The 22443-nt window shown below is 42.4% G+C and overlaps 1 long non-coding RNA gene across 2 annotated transcripts in view; it reads right to left on the bottom strand.

Moving 5' to 3' along the window:
• The window catches only part of LOC115079919, a 67665-nt gene extending 49173 nt beyond the window's left edge, over positions 1 to 18492 (bottom strand). The window contains exon 1 of one of the 2 annotated variants that reach the window (XR_003853443.1): positions 18403 to 18492. This is a non-coding gene — a long non-coding RNA (uncharacterized LOC115079919). Of the gene's footprint in view, positions 1 to 5214; positions 5508 to 18402 lie in introns of those variants that run through there. The other variant, XR_003853442.1, reaches the window with a different exon arrangement.
• Positions 18493 to 22443: the final 3951 nt, after the last annotated feature.

The following is a 22443-nucleotide window of genomic DNA, read 5'->3' as shown; positions in this document are numbered from 1 at the left end:
CTACTATGTCAGCTGCCTTCCAGAACTTGGGGCAGGCAAGAAAGCAATGCTCTGTATGTGGATGAATCAACATCTATACCTTAAGCACACTTGACTTTGCTACATTGCAGACATCCATATATTGCACACATCAGTCGTGGTCTATTGTTACTACATTCAGAGCGTGAATCTGACAGATTGTTAATGCAAGAGAGCATATTAGACCTCCATATAGTTTTCCCCACACCACAGATAGCCTCTACTAACCTTACTGTTACACTTAGTATACATTATGAGATGCTTAAAATAACATGCTATGCAGGAAGGTATTAACATACCCATTAAAGGGTTGAAGATGAATCTTAAAAGCCCAGCATGTACCAAAATTGGGAGATGTGTGCACAAGTCGGACTCACGCGCACCCATCTAGATGTGCATGTATCTTGGGGTAAATCTTCTAATGTTCTTTGTAAAGGCACTGCCTATATTTACTTTGGTTTGTAAGTTACATGTAAACCAACACGATGTGTGAACGGTTGTCGGTATATAAAACTATCTAAATAAATAAATAAATAAATAAATGTATCTCCCACTGCGCACACATCTTAATTGATTTGAAAAAGGGGGCATGGTATGGGCATTTCAGGGCATGGCTAAGAGATGTGAATGTAAATACTTATGCACCCTGGCATGCGCACCCAGGGCCACTTCTGTGTAGGATTACTTCTGCTACGGAGGAAATGTAAGTTGTAAAATTACAAAAAAAAAAAATCCCCTGTCATTTTGGAGGGGGCTTAAAGAGTCTGGGATAACTGGAGGGCGTGCAGGATATTAAACCAGAGGGATCTGGAGGACCTAGCTCAACACTGGGTGAACTGGTGGGCAAACTGGTAAAACTGGTCATGGCGTGGACACGCAATGGTTTTAAAATAACCTGACTTTCGAGGCAGAAACAAGATTTATGCACCTAGGCAGTAGGCACATACCCACTTAAAATTAGAAATACATGTGTGTGCGTTCAGGCTATTTTATAACGTGCACAAGTTATCAAATCACCGCATCCCTGGGCGGGCATCAACACATACACGTCAATGTGCATCAGTGCATCGCTTTGAGAGTTACCATCTTAGTGTGTTTATGCATGCTAAAGCTTGCATACTCACACATGCAAATATAGAAGCATTATATGCAAATTTGGGGATACCAGGTTCAAACTAAATAGCATGGTATGCTCATTTTCTATGCTAGTTTGTCCACACTCAATAAAAGCTCACTATTAATACATAATGCTATACTGATGTTAATGTGAGCTTGGTATTTACAAAGGGAAAGATAAATAAACATACTTTTTTCCTCTTGATTCCTTCTGTGGACTTCAAGGGGTTCACAGCTAAGCCTGGTTCATGAGGATTGCTTGGGAAACTGGGTATTTCAAGTATGCACATATATTTAAAAATATACCTACTTCCACATGTAAATCAGGATTTTATGCAAACAAGTTATATTTCTTTTCTCACATAAAATATACACAAACATATTTATAAAACAGGGTAGAAAAAGGTACACGCTTTTAATGCATTGTCGATATTTGTGCGTACTGAAACATATGCGCCTATGTTGGGGGTAGACATCAAAGGGTTTTATAATCTGCCTGGACCAGATGTGTGCAGACTGTATCCTGCTAAGGTAGGTCTCTGCATGTCCATATACATGCAACTATGTGACTCTGTGGAGTTCTTTGAAAGTTATCATCAAAACATGAGCTTGGACCATAAATGAATTCATAAACATTGTGTGCAGAAAACACATGGTTCCTGATATTTAGACTTATCCAGTTGTGTAACTTAGCTGGATATAATTTATTGTGCCTGGTAGTAAGGGATAGATTTTGCAAAGCATCTTGGTGTGATGTAAAGGGTTAATTTAGTCCCTTATGAGAGAGAAAAACAGTGCTTCATGGTTATAATATGCAGTTTCCTGCCTGAGTTCACTGAAAAAAAATGTACTTGCCCTCTCTTCTCCTAGTCTGATAAGAAGTAAGCTGGAAACATCAAGGTCACACACAGAGAAGTACAGAATACAAGATGGAGACAAGACCTAATTAAAAGGATAAGAATACCTCTTAAAGCCAGCTGGTAGTTAGGGACTTAAATTTGGTGTTCAGTGAGAACCAAGTAGCTCTACTACTGCTGAGATTGAAAACACCTGGCCACTACCCAGACTTAGTTTAAAAACACAGTATAATCTGGATATACGTTTTACAGACCTTATGCATTGCATACAAGTACATTTTTAGCTTTTGGGGAACACACATTCTTATTATAGTAGTGTTTCTTTATTATATATGATTGCTTTTATTTTACATGATTTATGCTATTCTGGGTGTCCCGCATAATATATTGGATTTAGAGAAAGTGCAGAGCAAGTTATTTCATATATGAGGGAGAATGGCTGACAAAATGGCAGTTAAAGGTAGTGAATAAACAACAAGACTTCCACCATTTCAAAGTGGACCTAACACATGCAGTGGCTTTCCTTATCAGTTTGGCAATATTTCAGGAGGGCTAGTAGGCAAAGAAAACTGAACAGCACATGCCAAAACATAGGGACAAGAGTCTAGTACCCCGTACTAACTCTGTCCACTGTGGTTGCGCCAGAGTTAATTAACTCCAGTGCATTCACTACAGCAGATGGGTTCATTTTGATGTACGGCAATGCTATACATTAAAATGGCACCGTCTGCTGGGGCGAATGCACCAGAGTTAACTCTGGTGCATTCGCCCCAGTGGATGGCATCAGTTAAAGAAGAGCATGTCAGACATTTCAGACCTGCTCTGCGGTCTGGGCTTTGATCCTGAGCCTGACCCCAGGCTGAGGCCCAGGCTTTGGGACGGCCTCCAGGCTAGGCCCCAGCGTCAGGCCTGGGTCTGGACAGAAGACTCGATGTCAGGTATTGGTTTGGGTCGCGGCCCCAGGGTCAGGACTCAGACTTCTGGCAGGTCCATGGCATCAGTCCTAGCTAGCCCTGTGCTCTGGCCTAAGCTGAGGCCTAGGCCATTGTGTTAGCCTTGCCAAGTCTGAATTTGCAGAAACCTACCACGGCCTTGGCTTCGCCAGCAGATCCCCATTGGACTGGGTAAGTTTCTGCTGGGTGGGTTCCTGACCAATTTTTTTTTTTTGGGGGGGGGGGGGGAGACCCCCATTTTGGGCTTTTTAAAAAATCTGTTTTCTATTTATTTACTTATTTTTAAAATGTTTGATTCTTTCTTTCACACAAATAAAACAAATGAAACATTCCACCAACCAAATTCATGGGGGGGGGGGGGGGGGGGAGGGGAAACCACCTCCTGAAAATGAAATGAAAATGAATTTTTTTTCCTGCACCCGGCTATTGAATAACTTATTTGGCTAATTCTGGTCATGCCATAGACCAGCCCTAAAGTAAGCTAGATAACATTATCCAGCTAATTTTAAGATAGTCAAGTATATTCAGCAGTGCGGCTAACTTTTGCTGGCAGTGGCAAGACAGTAGCTGACATTGACAATGGACCCAAAGGTTCGCTAAAAGTAGCCACATACCTTGCAACGAACCGGCTTAGTGAAAATCACCTCCATAAGGAACGCAGGGGTCTATTCATTAACCTGGGATTATGCGCTATTTACCAGGGCTTCCATGACTGGCTCATTCCACCTTGAAACATACATTTTCAGGAACCATAAACATACATATGAGCATGACGCATTAGCTACAGGTGTAACCGTTTCAGATACCTCATTTTTCACTAAATGAACAAATTGTCTGGTATGGCCTTATTGTAACTACCCATATACTTTGAGAAAAAGCAAGTTCATATAAAGTGAAAGCAATTTAGTTTAAGACGTTTTTGCCATTGAGACCCCTCCCCCTCCCCTCCGAAGCTAGGAACGGCTCTAGAAGTAACAATTTATGAATGAATATTATTATTCATTCATTTCTTAAGTATCCTTAATTTAGAGTGGATGTCAGCACATTGTGCAATCCTTGGAGGTCAGAGAGATGCAGCTGAAATAAGCATTAGATGGCAGCAAGGATTAAGTGCAAAGGTCACTGAATTTAATTTTGTGAGCTGTGCGGTGTTAGAATCCTTACCCTTTTTACAGGGGATTTCAATTTTTTTTTTTTTTTTTTTAATTGTGGACACTTTCTTGGGGTGGCGAGAAATGAAATATTTCAGATAAATAAATAAATATCAGGTTCTAATGTCCTTTGTGACTCCTGAGAAGGAAGAACATTTTATTCCATGTCATCATTTCAGTTGTGTTGATTTATTTATTTATTTTTTTGTGTTTTTTTTTTAAGGAATGCATCCAGAAAAATGTAAAGCTGTGACTATTTCCGTAAATACAGGATATGTCATGTCTGGGGAATGCAAAAAAACATCAGAAGTTTTTTTTTAAAATAGCTTCATGGTAAAGAACATAAATCCCACTAGTAATGTTTTCTATAATTGCAGTGCCAGGCATGACCACTTTTGCTGGTTCTCTTCTGCGCTGTAGTATCATTTTATGGAATGATGTCTCATTGGCAATGACCAGCAGTCCCTCGCTATTGCCAGAAATGCCAGGAAGAAGACAACTGAAGAATACACATGCAGTCATCCCTGGGGCAGCTAATTGTCCACGGAGGCCCATTTTGTATCTATTAGATATGACCAGTAAACCCACTGGTTCAGATTTTTCGTGTGTATCAAGGAATCAGAGAGATAGGGGTTAATTTTCTGAAAGTTTCAGCATGTAAAATTGGAAGTTATGGAGGTCATTTTTGAAGGAAAAGGTAATTATAAATGTAATATACTATTGTAGCAATTTCAAAAAGTCCATTTACTCATTGTTAAGTTGCACTTAGCGTGAGTAACACCTGATGAGAATTCAATAGCATATATTGCAGCAATTTTCAAAGGGGTAAATGAGATTTTGAAAATTGCTATAATAGTATGTTATATTCACATTTACATTGTCCTTTGAAAATTACTCTAACAAGTAGGGGTAGTAGCCCCAAAAAATGTTATGGGTTTTTTTTTCAATTTGGGATAGGCCATTTTGGGTCCACCCCAGGATTTTTTTTGTTTATTTGTTTTTCATTATTAAAACAAAAAAAACATGAACCCACCCCAGTCCTTCCATTTTAACATAATAACCACCCCCTTCCACACAACTGAACACGCTTGCCTACCCTTCCACCCCCCCAGTACTTACCAATAGCCCTGGTAGTGTAGTTGAGAGGAGGGGGGTCCGGGAGCAACCTCCCTCTCCTGGGCTGGTGGCTGCCATTCCTCAAAATGGCCCGACCTCCCTTTGTGCTGCCAGGAGCTGCCAGTGCTTTTGCCTCAGGTAGAAACACAATTTGAAATACATATAATGCAGGCTCTAGAGATGTCCATTTGGGAGCCCCTCACATACTTCCAGCCAAATTGAGTGAGGGTGATATTCAGACAGCCGATTTCCCAGAGGAAATCCCAATCTATCTCTATGTATAGTGTTGAAAATAGTCCTTCCTATCATTCATGGGTGTGGTTTAAGAAACCAATCTCTCTTCCATTGCTGACATCTTATATAAACTGTGACTGCTAGCCATACCCAAACTATCACATTAGGAGCGGACTTGATGTGCTTTAAATAGCACGGCATCTCATTGACCTTTATTAAGAGAGGGAGCTCTCCAGAACTACTTTTACCCGTGGCGTTTCTCCCCCTTCATCCAAAGAACAGAATCCATTGTCCGCATTCTGTCTGCGTGTGTTTCAAGGTGATTACAAGAATGCATGTCTCACATATATTTTAGGTTTAAATACACTGAAAACATGATTGCATGGGAAACAAGTTTCCTATTAGATTTCTCACATGAAATGAGAGAGCTGTGGTAAGGAAATTCTTGCAGCGAGACTAAATCAGGAAAGTAGGTGGACCTGAATATTAAGCACGATTAGAGAAAACGAGAGCAGGAAGGGAAGGCCAATACTAGCACCCACAATCTTCATGTATGATTTTTTTTGGCCATTTGTTTAAGTTTCACTGTTTTGCTTTCTACAGGTTTATTTTTTAATTGTTCACGTTTTCCAGTTTTCTTCACCCAGCTACTGGTAGCAAGAGAACCTCTGAGCTATTTTATATATATATATATTTAAGCCAGAATCAGCCTCTTATTCCGTTAAGGGCTTTGTGCTGACATGTCGGATAATGAAGGTTGTTTTATGTTTCATAATCACTCAATTCTCTCGTATGCGCTGCATGAAGCAGCTCGTAGAAAATCCGTGCCAACTGCATTGGATTTGAATTAGTAATGCCATCTTGCTAGACTTTTGTTGTACTCTATCCTCAGGGATGCCAATCTCATTAAAAGTCAGGAATTTACTTCAGAGATAATATCGATCTTCGAGGCTGAAAAGCCACAGTTGGGCACAAATCAATAAAACAAGCATATATAGTATTTTTCCCTCCATCATAGATACAATAAGGGGATCATTAAACATAAGACATGCCACGAACTCTAGGGCAGGGATCCCCGTGGTTCAAATGCAGACATGATTTTAAAGGCCTGTCAAGCCTCATCAAGTTACACAGTACCTGCAGCCCATGGCAGCTTTTCTGCTTCTTCCTTTCAGCTTTGTGCTAACAATCCTCCTCATCCTCTCCACCACCTCCGGCCGACTGGCTCATGGGTGTTGTCATGAACATGAGAAGAACTCTAGGGAAGCCTCTTTGTGTCTTGCTTTCTGGAGTGGTCCACGTTTTCATCTTCCCTTCCCCCCACCTCCCCCCCCCAGGCCAGCTCACCTGTGACATCATGAAAACGCAGTGGTGTGGGGGTGGGGACCCAGATTAAATACAGCCTTGCGGAGCCCAGTTCCCGTCTTTTCTCTGCTGGGTTTGTCGTCTGCTTCAGGAGCCTGATCCTCCTTCACCACTGGCAGCGGTGGGCCAGGAGCCTCATCTGCTGCCCCGAACCTTTTCAGCACCGCAGCCGGGGACCTCCTCATCATTCTGGGCAGGAGCCTCCTCAGAGCCACTGAAATTAGCAGCATGGTAAAAAAATATCAGCCCCGTCTGGGAGAGGAGAGGAATGCTGCTGGGCACGGGTGATGGGACAGAGAGGGGAGATCATGTGCAGGGGTGAAGTCTAGCAAGAGAAAGAAATTCTGAAAAATGCCAAAGATTTCCATTTCTGCTGATGCTACTCAATCCTGCCCAATGCTTCTCTCTCTCCTCCCACCCATGCTCAGCAGCTGGAGCAGGCAGAGGAATGTGAATGTGGTGAGTTGGGACCCGGTACAAAGTGCAGCTGGGAGGAGGTGGCAAAAGAGAGGCAAATGCTGTGCACAGCGAGTTGAAGAGAAAGAGGGTGCCAGTTTGCTGGGCATGGGTGATGGGGGCAGGGACGAACGCAAACAGGAGAAAGAAATTATTTAAAGCTTTCACAGAATTTTCTTTCTGCTGCCCGGTATCTCCCATTCTGTCCTGCGTCCCATGCCCAGTTGCCGAGGTCAGGAGAGACAGGAATGTGGTGACTTGGTTTCTCTGAGGAACCAGTTAAGGAGCAATTGAGTGGACGGTGATGAAAGAGGGAGGAAAATCCTGGGTGGATGGGTAGAAGAGAATGGGGGGATGAATACTATTACTGGGCATGGGTGTGGGGCAGAGAGGGGAGATACTGGGCTGCTGATGAATGCCGACAGGAGAAATAAATACTATTTTTAGCATTTGAAGGCATTCATTCTTCTGTAGGCGGTCACCCCTGCCCCGGTCACCCCACCCATGCCCAGCTGCAGGAGTGCCCCCCTTTCACCTCCAGCCCATCTCCCCCCCCCCCCCAATTATTAGCTTCTTTCAAACATTAAACTCTTTTTGCTAATAAGAATTTCTCTTTGAAAGTAATTAATGAGAGTACAATTACTGTTTATTGTAAGAGCACCTCTGCCAGCCTAAGCACGTTGAGTCAGGCTGCATTTGTGCTCAGGCCCGTACGAGCTAGGGCAGCAGTGGTAAAATAAAAACCCGGTGCATTCTGCTGCTCACCTCCTCACTGCCGTGCGACAAGGACATGATGTGAGAGAGGCATGGAGATTAAGCCGCTGTAATGCGTACAGCAGTTTTCCTCTCTAATATTTCTCCTTTACATTCTACAAATTGCACTGCATTTCATTTTTAGGATTTCCTTTTCATGGGGGGGGGGGGGGAGGGGGACCTTGGGTAAGATTATGTATGGCAACATGTCTAACGATGGGGAGGAAGAGGAAGGTACATTTGGAGAGCAGGGTATTCAACCAAGAGTGGTCAAACGATATCGGGGAGGAGAAGGGGATCTGTACAATGCAGGAAAAGGCCATTTTTCTGATTTGCCAGGACCCTGCGGCCGTATTTAAGGCATACAATGTTTGCTGACATTTCGTAACTCATCACAAAGGAAAATATGACATTCTGCAAGGAAAGGAACGATCTGACAAAAGTGCAAGAGTTAAACGTGGACCATCAACCCAGCAACCAATTTTTAAGCAGAAATCGGTGGGGAATCTGTCATCTCTCCGTGCCGGTTTTTTTATGTTGCTAAACTGATTGCTGACAGTGGGAGACCTTTTATGGATAGAGACGAGGCTACAGCTGCTGATGAGGTGTGCCCGGAGAAGATAAATGCCTTCTGTTCCGGAAGCCTCTCTTCAAATACAATTGCCTGAAGAATTGAAGAAATGAGGGATAACTTGTTTATCCAGCTGCAAAAAACATATCTAACAACTTTGACTTTTTTTTTTCACTTGTACTTGATGAAAGTAATGTGACATAACATAACTTCTAATTCCTATCCATGTAGTTGATTCAGATGTATTCATCTCTGAGAATCGTGCTGGTCTACAGAACCTCAAGGGTACAACCACAGGCGGCAACATTTTTGTACATAATCTACAGAAATCTGTTTCTCTTTTTCTGCTATGCTACTAAATTCTGCTTTGCTACAATGCGACTGGTTTCGGTCTCCCACAGAGTATAAGAATACAAATGCACATGCACTGATTTTGCTTATATTACTTGCAATAATAATAATAATTTTTAACTTTCTTTTTTTTTTTTCTGCTCCAGCCTCTCCTCCCCATCCCTGGGAGACCCTTTAGTTGTGTAGATGTGATGCACATGCCAATCACACAGCTGAAAGGGGGTCATTTATGTGGCCCTTCCCATAGGTGGGGTTTTTATGCCAAAGATGTTTGCCTTTCTCAAAATCTATTTGAAGTTGATATAGATGAATCCCTGCCTTCTTACCAGCTTGAATTGGTTAAATTACAAGCCAGTCATATGCCCTGAAAGACTTGTTCAAGTCAAATAATCTTCCTAAGGTCAATGCCATGTTTCACCATGAGTTTTATCCATCTTTCACAGCATTTATAAATGTGAGCGAACCTTCTCAAGAATGAAATTACCTTAATCTCAGATGAGATCTAAAATTACTGACAGTCATTTGTAAATGACTGATGATTTTCAGTGATTTTTTATTTCATCTGACATTAATTTCATTCTTGAGAAGGTTTGTGTGGGAACAAGTGGAGATTCCCAATGGCCTGGAGACAAAACTAGTCTTACTTCAGCCTTTCTTAAACATAACCATTATTCACAGCTTCAATCACCACAGTAAATTGCCTTTATCTTCACAGTGTACTCTATCTCTACTCACAGTTTGTACTGCTTCTTCCCAGCTCAATGTTTGGACAGTGTTACACTACAGGAGCTGCCTTCCTCCTGGAGACCTCAAGCCTGATCTGTTTATCCCCACCTGAATCCCAGCTCTTGTTCCCTAGTCTCTGTTTATGCCCCCTGAGCCCCACCTGCCCCGCAGGATCCCCACCCGTAGAGCATACTCGCCTTAAGGCATTTAAGGTGGACCAGGCATCTGACCTGATAGGTAAATAAGGGAACCCTAGGGGCATTGCCTCACAGTTTGCTCACATTGGGGTAGATTTTCAAAACTTACATGCGCACCTCAATGTGTGTGTGCTACCTAATGCGCACACATGGATGCATGATTTTATAACATGCGTGCACTGGCGCACGCATGTTATAAAATTTCAGGTCAGCGCGTGCAAATAGGGGTATACATTCGCTAATATGCACAGCAACACATCGGGGCCTTCCTCAATTACCTCCCAGTCCGTTCCTTCCCAACCACTACCCTAATCTCCCTTTCCCTTTACTGCCCTCCCCCTATCCCTATCCTAACTACCCCAGATTTTTTTGTTTTACCTTTTGCTCCTGCTAAGGAGCAGGAGCAAGTTGCATGTGCTGGCACCCTGCCAGCGCGCGATCCCTCGGTACAATGGCAAATGGCCGCTGTGCCAGGTGCCACTAGCCCCATCCTACCCCATCCCCAGACTGGCCCACCCCGCCCCCCTGGCCCACCCCATGTTAAAAACCCGGCACTTACACATGTCCTGGGGTTTACGCACATGGCCAGGCCCATTTGAAAATTGGCCCGGCCAGGAAGTTACTCGTGCCAGGGTTTTAAAATCTACCCCATACTGTATACAAGTGCTACCAAATAGGGATGTGAATCGTTTTTTGACGATTTAAAACAATCGTCAGATATATTTTAAATCGTCAAAAATCGTTAGAGCCGCGATACAATAACAATTCCCCCGATTTATCGTCAAAAATCGTAAATCGGGGAGGGGGGAGGGCGGGAAAACCGGCACACCAAAACAACCCTAAAACCCACCCCGACCCTTTAAAAGAAACCCCCACCCTCCCGAACCCCCCCCCCCCCAAAATGTTTTAAATTACCTGGGGTCCAGTGGGGAGGTCCCGGCGCGATCTCCCACTCTCTGGCCATGGCTGCGTTAAGAGAAATGGCGCCGGTGGCCCTTTGCCCTTACCATATGACAGGGCAAAGGTTGCGCCGGCGCCATTTTGGTTCCTGTGACCCGACGTCAAGAGTGCAGGAGATCGCTCCCGGACTCACGCTGGACCCCCAGGGACTTTTGGCCAGCTTGGGGGGGCCTCCTGACCCCCACAAGACTTTCCAAAAGTCCAGCGGGGGTCCAGGAGCGACCTTCTGCACTGGGGCCGATTTGCCAATATTCAAAATGGCTCCGGCGCTACCTTTGCCCTCACTATGTCGACATAGTAGCTCTGGAGACCAGATAAAAAAAAAATACAGATTCATAGGAAAAATTTGTCCTGTATTAATAAACATCTAAGGAGTTTTAAAGAAGCTCTGGCTACTTTTAAAAGTGTTCTGACATATTTTTAAATTCAGACATTGAACTGAAGGGGGTGCTGAAGGGTTGTTTTTTTTTTTAATAGGATTTCAATAGTATTGTTGTGAATGATGAGAAAATGGATTTGAGAAATTTATTTTGGGAAAAGTAATATTTTATTTGGAAACTATAGATTTTAATTTTATTTAAAAATTCAGTCTCTGCCACTTAGAAAAAACAAATTATATTGGTTTAAACATCAGAGCAACTGTAACAAGGAAAGCCGTTGCTATAGAGACTCCTTGACAACGGAATCTTGTTCAAAATTCTTAAAGTGAAAATTCAGCGTAGTGTTACTATTTTAAAGCCAAAGCGTGTTTAAAATATTTTTCCTTGTGAGGATAAACAAAAGGTGGATTAAAATTTTCTTTAGCTTCATTACTCACTAACAGATTGGTTAATTGTTAAATATATGTTCTCAGTTACTTAAAACTAAGAGGCAAGGAACTATTTTATTTAATGACTTCATTCATAATAATAATCCCTTGAACTTTACATAAGTAATTTCAGGTTAGAATACTGGGGGGATTCCTGAGCTGACTGAGGAAGGAACAAGACCTGCACAGCTTCTGCTTGTACCAAGAGGACTAGTAAAAACATTTAATTAGGGATGTGCATTCATTTTTCATGAATTAGACAATTTCAACAAAATTGTCAAATTTGTCTTGGTTTGGGAGAACCGAAAAATGAATGCAACTTTTTTCTGAAATTTTGGAAATGTTTTGAAAAAATGCTAGCACGCACTAACCTGAAACTTTCAGCAGGCGTAACTTTGCCGACAAAGTTAGGGGGGGGGGGGGGGGTTAGGTAGGGGAAGGGAGGGAAAGGTGGGGGGAGGGCGAAGGAAAGTTCCCTTCGAGGCCGCTCCGAAATCGGAGCGGCCTCGGAGGGAACAGGCAGCGCGCGCTGGGCTCGGCGCGTGCAGGTTGCACAAATGTGCACCCCCTTGCGCGCGCGCCGACCCCGGATTTTATAAGCTACACACGTACCTTATAAAATCCAGTGTACTTTTGTTCGCGCCTAGTGCGCGAACAAAAGTTCGCGATCACGTATTTTTTAAAGATCTACCCCTAAGGGATGGATTTTTAGTCATACACACATGCATCCATGTGTGGGTGCTACCCGGCGCGCACACATGGATGTGCGATTTAATAACATGCATGCACCGGCATGTGCATATTATAAAATCCAGGGCGGCGCGCGCAAGGGTGTGTGTGGAATAATGCAATTTTCACGTGGCGATGCATTGCGGCCTTCCCCAGTTCCCTGGAAGGGAACTTTCCTACCCCCTACCCTAACCTCCCTTTCCCGACCCCTATCCCAGCTACCCTTGTTATTTTATTTTACCTTTTGCTCGTCAACAGGAGCAGTAGCAAGTTGCGTGCCAGCAGAGTGCCGGCGTGCGCTTCCCTAACACAGTGGCAAATGACCACTGTACCAGCGCCTCAAGCCCTGACCCCTGCCCCCAGACCGCCCCTTTTCTTTGACCCAGCATTTCTGCACATAACAGGAGTTACTTGCGTGGCCAGTCCTCTTCTAAAATGCATGCGACGCGCATGAGGCCCAGCCACATGAGTAACCCTTGTATTTTATGCGCGCGGGCGATTTAAAATCTGCCTGTAAGGTTCCTGTTTACTTTACATGTAGAAAGATTTTAGTCACCATGGGAAGAAATTGGAGTAAGGACACAGGGTTTTCCTTTATTGAGTTTATTAAAAAACGATAGTAGGTAAGACTGTGCGCTCAAGAGTTGGATGTGCCAATGGTTCCAAGTGCTGTGGAGAATGATGGAAGATTTGATAGTTCCAGCCTGCATAAGCCAGCGTCATTATCTAGCATTATTGTCTCAAGCCTCCAAAGTTTCTCAACTTCCTGGTCCAAAGTTAACCCACGCTAGCCAGCAGCGTTTGCAAGCCCTGCCCTCTATCACCTTTTGCAGAAGAAAGCTAAGGGTTTCGATTTTAAGAGCCACGTACGCGTGTCCATGTGCATGGAGTTCCCGGCATGCACACATGGGCACGTGATTTTATAACATTCTCGCACCGGCGCGTGCATGTTATAAAATCCGATGGCTGTACGCACATGTGCGCCGGATTTTTAAAATCTGCGCATGTTTGTGCGGGCAACCCGCAATTTGTGCACGGGGGGGGGGTGGGGGGGGTGGGAGGATTTTAAAAGCTATGCATGGCAGTGGCAATTGGGCCTTTCCCAGGTCCCTCCCAGTCTGCTCGGTAAATTCCTCAGCCCTTTGAATCGTTTCAGAGTTTCATTGCGGTCCTCATTCTAAAATCTTTTGGAACCTCTGTTCTAGAATTTATACTTGTATTGCATTCAATATTCTCCACAAAAAGTTAAAACAATTATCTGCTTCACTCAAGTTACATAAGCTACAGCAATAGGTTTTGTAAGATGACCATGACCTAGAGATGAACTGCAACAAAGTCAACTGAAAAGTTAAATGTTTAGAAATTGTCAGGAGTTGATACACAGCAGTGTTATATAATCTTTGCTACCTTGTGGAAGTTTAAGAGAAGGACCTCAATTATGATGTCATGGACAGCGGGGACCATCTGTTCTTCTTTTGTATACACCCTTCTTCACACTCTCGAAACATTAGTGCTCACAAATGGGACGTGCATTTGTTTAGAACAAATAGATAATTTGAACTGAAAAAGGCCATTTGGGGGTTTTATTTGTTCTAAAGAAAGTAAATAGACAGAGCCTCTGAAAATAACTGAAATTTTAATTTGCATCTGTTTTTAGTCCCTTTTAAAATCTAAGGGAAAAACCCCCTATACTTTATTTCACTGCACGACAAGCCAGACAGATCAGAGTGGGGATGAAGGAGGAGAGCCAATCAAGGCAAAGCATTTTTTTTTCCAACTTGCCAATCCCAGCTAACAGTTGCATGGACTGACAACCACTTTCTCATACTTTTTTTTAACCTGAAAGCAAAACGTAACTGTCAGTAGTCACCATTTTGTTCCCTCATTTCTATTTTTGATTTCGGACAGATGGGGGCTGTGATTCTGAAACTCTTTCATAGAGCCAAAGAAAAAGTTTTTAAAACATTTGGAAAGGAAAGGAAGGAGAAAATTAAAGCAAGGTGGGACGGGCTGCTGCTTCTTTTCACAATGTCACTGTGTGAGAGGAGATACTGCAATTTAATCTTTCTGTTCATTGTTACAGAGTTACTGTATTATTGAACAATCAGCGGTAAGACTGTGTCTTTGTACTGCAGACTAGAGAGAGAGAGAGAGAGATCTATATTTAACAGCAGTGGTACATAGACTTCTACCTGGTCAGAGACTTTTCAGCTTTCTTTTCTTTATGATTTTCTGTCTGTGGAAAAAGGAGTATTTTATTTTTTTTATTTTACCTATTTTCATATTTCTAAACCACCCCTCCCAAGAAGACTACAATAAATTGAGCAAGTACAAAAATCAGAATTAAACAAAAATAATACACATAAGATTACAATTAAATATTAAAATACAACAAAGTTAAAATATAGAAAGTCAATAAAATCAGAAGCAATAATCAGACATTCGGTCTCTTATTACTATCAGAAACAGCTAGGGAATTCTCCTGCTCTCAACATGGACAACATTGCGATTGGTTGGGGCCAAGAGCTAGAGATTTCTTTTCCTGCTGATTTTTATATTAAATCTCTCTCTCACCTACGGTCCATCATCACCAATGTGGGCCTATGTGAAACTCAACAAAAGTTTCTAATGCGGGCCTATATCTCCCATGCGAGAGCCACCACATTGCAAATATCCCCGACTGGGCAGTGTTTGCAATGTATGTCGGCACAAGGCACACTGGGTCATCTATTCTGGTCATGCCCATCCATCCATAGCCTTTGGCACCAGGTCCACCACCTTATTCAGGAGGTCACAGAGGTCCAGATCCCTTATGCAGTACAACATTTGCTCTTTGAGGATTTGGGTGGTATTCCATTTCCAGATATCCACCTTCGGTCATGGGTGCGAAAATCTTTACTCCTGGTTAAACTCATGATCCTCCAACATTGGTTGTCACCCGTGGCCCCTACTTTTTCCCAGTTTAAGGTAGCCTTACTTGATTTGTGCACCATGGAATTCTATGTAGAAAAAGTTGACCTCACACTCAAACGCAAAGTATTCTTGGCCACATGGCAAGCGTATCTACAAACATTACCGCACAGAACAAGGAGCTTCTATGTAAATTTAGCTCGCTTGAGTCTTTGATTGTCTTTAAGTATACACTCCTGGGGTTCAGCTGCTAGATATATATGCCTGTGCTGGGGGGTGGGGGAGGGGGAGGGGGAGGGGAGGGAGGTTGGGCTGGGTGGACTCTGTTGTGGGTTGGTCTGGGGCATATTGTTGGATAAATTTGTAGAGGGAGAGGGTGTGAAGGAACACTGCCCCCCCCCTCATCCCTATATGTTTGTATGATCTGTTTCTTTTGTGAAAAATTAATAAAATCTGTTTAACAAAATCAGAAGCAAAATAAAATTAAGTATATACAAATTCAGTATTCTTGAAAACCATTAAAAAAAAAATCTCCAAATAACCAAGCTTTAAATAACTTTTGAAAGGTCAGGACATCTTTATCTACTTACTGTGGAATGGCATCACAACAGGCTGATCCTATACAAAATGAGGCTTTCCTAGAGGTATCTACCATTCTAACTTTGTCTGAGATTTTTAAAAGAGCTTTGGTATATCACACTATAACCAGGAGACAATGCAATGAGGGGTAAGATGCCTGAAAAACTAAAAGGATTATTTTGAATTCAATCCTTTGGTTAACTGGTAACCAATAGACCCCTAGATTCATCATTCTGATGTCACGGAAAAAAAAGGGGCAGAGGCGATAGTGGGCAGCCGGCCGTATCGCAGTGGTGGGGTTTCGTCCGCTGCAGTGCGGCCACACCACATACTATTGCCCCCATAGCACCACTGGAAAATGTGGTGTTATTTTCCGCAGTGCTGCTGGTGATAATGTGGAAAACATTATCACCAGAAGTGCTAGTGGGCCATAACCCCACACTACTCCCCTTCCCCTAATGAGCATGGCATTGCCGCGATGAGGCCATTATCGCATTCGGTGGGGCTTTATCGCATGTGATAAGGCCCCAATGCATGTGATAATGGCCCATCGCAGAATAAAGAATGACCCTGCAAGGGCCTTAAGAGCACGAGAAACATCATAAGCCTAAAGTCCTGAAATCCAACATGCAGAAGTATTTTATACTGTCTGTAATCTAACGAGAGCAATTTTCAATAATCTGTGTAACTCAGTTGTCTAAATTTACAGCAGAATTTTATAAATTGGTAATTGCGTGTATATGGCTGCATGCAAGCTTGTTTTAAAGTTACCATCATATATTTTACATGCATAATAATTGTAACATGTGCATGTAATAATTGAGAGTTATATAGAGAGACATTAATTTTACAAAAAATGCATATACTCTGCTTATGAAAATACTTGTGAAAATGCTAGCAATTGTCAATTCACTGACACCTCCAGCACTTCACCTAGACCCCCTACCACTTAACCCAGACCTCCTACCAAAAACTGAAGACAAAAAACAATTGCAGTTTCACTTCCACAATTTAATTAGCAGGTATAAAATGCACAAACAAGCTTGATAATGAATGCACATAACATGTGAGGAAACTTCCGAACCCTGCCTCAAAACACGCTATGACTGGTCCTACCCCCCCTTTCACATTTACATGCAACACTGCTACTACACACAGGGCCTGTGGGTCTATTAGGCGGCCACCTAGGGTGCAAGCAGTGGATGGGGCACTGTAATCCAATGCAAGGGCAGCATTTTTGAAAAGAAGGAGGCTGGAAAAGTGGGTGCAGGGACGCGGCTGAGAGCGAGCATGTGGATGGAGCAGTGAAGGTGCATTCTGCACGAGCTGAGAGAGAGAGAGAGAGAGAGAGAGAGAGAGATCACATGATGCGGTGATGACATCACCCTTCCACCAGCACCGAGTATACTTTAGACTCCTGCAAAATACTACTTATGTTTCTGATTTTACATTCGTACAATTTTGAAAATTTAACCTATAAGCTGGCAATTTAGAATTATGGAAGTGAAAATGTGATGTTATCAATGTATGCATTACAGTAATTCAATCATTTCTTTCTAAGAATGGATGCAGATTTTGAATATTCCATAGTTTGAAAAAACAAGCCTTCACTACCTTACCAATTTGAGCATGCAATGTCATATGAGAGGTGGGAGCAAGGCCCAGAAATATTCTCTCTCTCAATTTGGCATAAAGACTTTATTTTGTACTTACAGTAAAGGACTAGAGGCTGTTTGTGAAACTATATTGTGTCAGTTTTAAGGGTGATTTAAATATAACTTCTTTTCAGGCAGCCAAGTCTCCACTTCTCCTGACAGGTATTAAATTTCTCAAAATTTCTCTTGACAACTATTTCCTAAATTACAGTACAATATATTTGAATGTTGTCAGCATACATTGTATATTTACAGTCTGTTCAGCCAACGATCTTTGCAAATGGTTCAATAAATAAATTGAATATCCCCAGAGACAATGCAGAGACATGTAAATACTCAATATTTTAGAATAACTTATCTCCCAACTGTACCCATTGTAATCTATCCTGAAAAAACAAGTCAATCTAGGCTGTGATTTTTGGTACAGGAAATGTCCTCATGGTGGACTTGGCTGAGGGTGGGGGGAGGGGTAATGGTAGGTAGGGATTCACTATGTTCCCATGAGGGGGGCACCTCTGAGAAGCCCTCTTTCCTGCCACCCGTTCTGCGGATGAATAAACTGACCTATCCAGTCTGTCTCCCAGGAGTAGGGAGAAAAGTCAGGAAAACGTCCTGTGAGGGGCTGTTGCTTCCAAAAGGAAACCTCTACAATAAGCAATTTCTATAGTAATAATTTCAAGTTTTATTTTACTAGGAAAAATGGAATAAGTAAATAAAAGAAAATGTTAAAAAGAACAGATTACCAATAAACCATATGATAGAGGATCCTTGTTCTCTTGCAACCGGTATTTCTTTTCAAACAAAACTTCAAGAAAAGGTACTTCTATATATTTTTACATATGCTTAAACAATAAAAAAATTTCAACCAATTCAAACTTTTTCTTTAATGCAAAATACCTTGAATTGCTCTCATAGGTGTCAGCTCTGTGGGTGCTTGAGTACTGCCAATATTGTCTCCTGCACTCCTGTAGATCATAAACTGAGAGCTCCATCCTGCAGAGATGTGATGGAAGGCAGGAAGGAAGTGCTTTTAATCTCCTAGCTGCTGTTCCTGCCTCCCCTTGCAGCCTATTGGCTGACTGGAATGTCTGACCAATGAACTTTGGGGAGGGCAGGTGCTGCACGTATGTCCCCTAGCTACTGTTCCTGCCTCCCCCTGCAACCGGTTGTCTGACTGTGGAATGCCTAACCAATGGAGGACCAGAGAGCAGCAGCAGTGTAGACCAGGGATGGCTGCTGATAGGCTGATATAAGGGCTAGAAAGGAAAAGAGGGACAAAAGAGCTCCAAGCATGAGAGGAACTGAAAGAAGGTAGTCTGGCTGAGAGAGGAGGAGCTGTGAGGGGAAGAGGGACTGGGAAAAGAGTTGTGGGAGAGGAGTAGACACAGAATGAGAGTGAAATGGGCTGGAAGAATAGCAGAGAAGACTGAGAGAGAGGGGACATGGGCTGTGAGAAAGGAAAGGGGATACAAGTTAAGAGAGAGGACAAGGAATGTGATAGGGAGAGTGGTTAGGTGAAGGGAACTTTAAAAGGAAGAGAGTGGTGAAGAGAACTGGGAAAGGAGCAATGTGGATGGGGTTGAGGGACTGATAGGGGTGGTAACCCAAGAGAAAAGTTGTTAGAAGGGATGGGCTCATAGTGGAGAAAAAAGGAAAGAGGAGGTGAGGAGAGATATGGAAGTGGCAGAAGAGGGTGAGACCAGGAGGAGTTGAGAGAAGATAATGAGCTGTGGAGAGACAGCCGGTGGATATCATTGAGAAGGGAGAGCAGAGCATTGAAAGGGGAGTGGAGCTGGAAGAGGAGAATAAAACTCCATCACCCAAATATAAAATTCAGAGTATGCCTATGCAGGAGGGCAAGAATTAAGAGAGTTTCAGTACACTCGCTAGAGTAAGAAGGGGAGCAGGAAGAGGAGATCAGGAAAATGAGACAAAAGGAAGGTTGAGATACTGTCGGCTGAATTGCCGGGCCCTGAAAAAGGGGCGGGCCGGGGAGCATGGTCTGGGCTGGGAGAGGGGGGGTGGGGCAGGATGGAGGCCGGCCAGGAGAGTGGCCATTAGCCGCTGTCCCGAGGAAGCATGCGCTGGCAGTCTGCCGGCACACGTAAACTACTTCTGCTCCAGGGGAGCAGTAAGTAGTAAAACAAAAAAACTGTAAGTCAATAGGAAGGGTTTAGGGGGTAGGGAGGAGAGAGGAGAGAGGAGAGAGGAAGAGGGAGGGAGTTTAGGTTGGGGGGGATAGGGAAGTTCTTTCCCAGTCCGCTCCTTAATTGGAGTGGACTGGGAGGGAATCTAGGAATGCCCTATTGCATTGCTGCGCGTAACTTACTAAAATCCCCCCCCCCCCGTGTGTGTGCGCTGCTCGTACATGAGCACGTGGATTATAAAATCTGGCGCACAAGTGTGCGTGGCCCACAGATTTTATAACAAGCGTGTGCCGGAGCGCGCGTGCTATACAACCCGTGCGGCCATGTGAGCGCGCTGGGAACCGGGTGCACCTTTTAAAATCTACCCCTTTGGTGGTGGCAGGCGAGGGTAGGGGATGAGACTGTGATATGGATGGGTTGTTGGTGGGGGCAGGTGGATGGAGCAGGAGGGAGGAGACTGGTGAGGATGAGCTGGCATTAGGAAAAAGAATGAATTATGAGACTACGAGTGCTTTCCTGGCTTTTGTTTTGGCCACATGAGTTTCATATTCATATTACCTGCTCCTTTCTGAGCATTTAAATATAGGCTGGTCACTCGGTCATATTCATAACCCACTGTGTTCTTTTTTTGCTAGGGGCATTGCAATTTGTGTTGACTCCAGCACCCCCAATCATTTTCAAGAGTTGGCTCCTGTGACCATTATTAAAATGTTATTCTTTTTCTTATAGTACCTTATACTATGTCCAACAAAAAATCAGATAAGCATTGTCCCTGAATAACTCCTTGTTTTACTCTAAATGTGTGTACTTTCAAACTGGTATGGCAAGAAAATGATCTTTATTTTTTTTTTCTTTATTTATGTTCTGATTTTTGGTACTTCAAAGTAAAGTACTTCTTTAAGTTTCTCTTTATTCCCCCTTGTGGGCAGATAGTATGGGATTTCTGCCCTAGTCCAGCCACACCCAACTCTGCTCTGGTGACATCTAAAAAAGTAGTGACTTGTTTGAAAGTCCTCACAAGCCATATTCCTGAGCTCACCATTATAGTCAAAGAAGAATTTCTTAGCATTGAAAATAAAAAACATTTGATCTTTGTAAATTATAGTAAAAAACCGGTAACCTCACCCTAAATCTCAGTTTAGTTTACTTGTAGAGCATAAAAAATTATTATGGTTTCAAAATTTCCTTCTAAATTCTGGACAGAATATTAGCATAAACAATTGTTGTCATTTGACCTTTTTAGAACAGTATTACAAAACATGTTAAATGGGTCTTTAAGAAACATTGTAGAGTGATGCAGTTGATCCAGCATGCTTGCTGTTGCTGTGACTGTCTGTCTATGCATATATATCAGAGGCCCTCTCCGTAGATGAATATAAGTTGAAATTTTGGTACGAACCAGGGTTCAAATCCTGCTGCCACTCCTTGTGATCACTTAACCCTCTGTTGCCTCAGGTACAAACTTATAATGTGAGCCCTCTTGGGATAGGGAAATACTTACAGGACATGAATATAATCCGCTTTGAATTGCCAAGACAAGGAATATAAATAAGATAAATAAAAAATAAATGCAGCTACTCATTTTTTGACTGGTATAAGTTCTAAATATCATATAACTCCTACCTTGTACAGCTTCCATTAGAAGAAGGCTAGATTTAAAATAGCTATTATTGTGTACAGAGTCGGGTATTGTGATAACAATTGTTAATTGCAAGATAAACTTAGCTGTACATCCCTCAGTGGGCATTTCAGTTTTCAGATTCACATTTGCTGGGTTTGCCTTCAACTTGTACTGTACTTGACACATTCTCGCACTTTCTCCCATGCTGCACAAATTATCTAGTATTCTCTAGTACCACTATGTCTGCAAAATGAGAAAGGTATAAACGTTTTTTGGAAGTAGGTAAAAGCCTTGTATTTTGCAGATGCCTTTAGTGATAACATTTACATTTCAATTTTTATAGATGTTTTTATAGAATTTTATTCCAGAATTTTTGTTGTATATTTAATGACTATGAATGTTTTTATTGTACACCTCACTGATCATGATATTTGAGGACATAGTCTACAAGCTTTTATAAAAATAAATAAATAAATAAATAAATAATAAATACAAAAATAAATAAATTTCCAGTTTAATCTCTCATGATGATTGAATCCTTTAGATAAACTACTCTGTAATTCAGATGTGTGATGAAGCAGTTGCAGATGTTTGGGGTCTAGCCCGCCATGTAAATACAGGATCAGTTTGCATCTTAGAAATGACTGTCCAAAATTTCTCCATGAAAATATCCTCTCTATTTTAAATAAAATTGTAGCAAATCTTCTGAAACTTCCCTGAACTAAGACCTAGATTTATCAAATTGCTATAGATATTGTAGAAATAGCGCCTAGGATAAAAAGAGGGCATGGTTAGTCTAATTTTCCTGATACAGCATCATATTGGTATTTTCTGCAACATGTGATACATTTATTGCACTGCATGTTACTTTCATCTCTCATGCTGAGTAATCCGCCGCAGGCGCATTACCAACTGAAAACGTTTTTATTGCACAAGAGAGAGAGAGATTACAGCTAGGTAGAGAATGCATCAAGCTAGGTAGAGATTGCTTTTTCAAACTTCAAGTACTCAGAAACCTGAAGCCACTTCTGCACTTCAAAGATTTCAGACTGGTACTTCAAGCAATCATCTTGCCAAAACTGGACTACTGCAACTCTCTGCTACTAGGTCTTCCAGCCATAGTTTTAAAACCGCTTCAGATGGTGCAGAACTCTGCAGCTAGGCTCCTCA

This window comes from Rhinatrema bivittatum, chromosome 18 (assembly GCF_901001135.1).
Source record: "Rhinatrema bivittatum chromosome 18, aRhiBiv1.1, whole genome shotgun sequence".
NCBI classification, from domain to species: Eukaryota; Metazoa; Chordata; class Amphibia; order Gymnophiona; family Rhinatrematidae; genus Rhinatrema; species Rhinatrema bivittatum.
This window is presented reverse-complemented; position numbering and strand designations above follow the sequence as displayed.